Raw genomic sequence first — 870 nt, forward strand, 5'->3', positions numbered from 1 at the left:
CCTGTGGTGGAAAAAGACACAGAGTGAGGACTGTGTGTGTGTGTGGGGGGGGGGGGGGGGGGGGGGGAGCAGATTGTGTTGGGATGTTTGCCTCCCCCGTCTGTCACACACAGGCAGCCTTGCCACTGCCAACATGACCAGCAGGGCAGGGGCATCTGTCTCCCCCCAGCTACCTGTCTGTCTCTCTCTCTCTGCCCCGAGACACAGCTCTCTGCCTCCTCCTCTTCCTCTTCCTCCTCTCTTCATCTTCTTTTTATCACACGCATCATTCCTGTCTTACTTGTCGCATTCTGAACCTGTTGAAACAGTGACGGACAAAGTGAAAGATGATCTCGTGTCATCGCGTGGTGCAGTGGTTCTCAGAGCGTCTTGTGATAGTTTATATTCAGGCAACTACGACTGTGGTTCCTCCTCTCAGGCTGCATATGAGCTCTGAGCAGCGTTTCCTTCACTGATTGTTTCATGTTCATATTTCTTTGAGGTCAAACTCTCCTTTTAGTTCATAGAAATAAAGTAAAGAATTGTTAACCTCATCAATCATCTTCTGTAAGGTGTTTATGACAGTGGTGGAAGAAGTGCTCAGTTCTGATACCACAATATAAAATACTCCATTACAAGTACAAGTTCTGCATTTAATATCCTACTGAAGTAAAAGTATAAATGTATTATCAGTAAAAAGTATTATCAAAAGGAAAAGTATTCATACTCTAATAATGGCAGCTGTGAATTATGTACTGTATAATCTTACATATGATATTATGATTTAATGAGTTTAATTTGACTGTTGTAGTCTGCTAAAGTAGAGCTAGATTATCTAGTTTCCTGTGTGTGTGTGTGTGTGTGTGTGTGTGTGTGTGTGTGTGTGTGTGT

Source organism: Anarrhichthys ocellatus, unplaced genomic scaffold (assembly GCF_004355925.1).
Source record: "Anarrhichthys ocellatus isolate YVR2014 unplaced genomic scaffold, GSC_Weel_1.0 scaffold3, whole genome shotgun sequence".
Lineage (NCBI taxonomy): Eukaryota > Metazoa > Chordata > Actinopteri > Perciformes > Anarhichadidae > Anarrhichthys > Anarrhichthys ocellatus.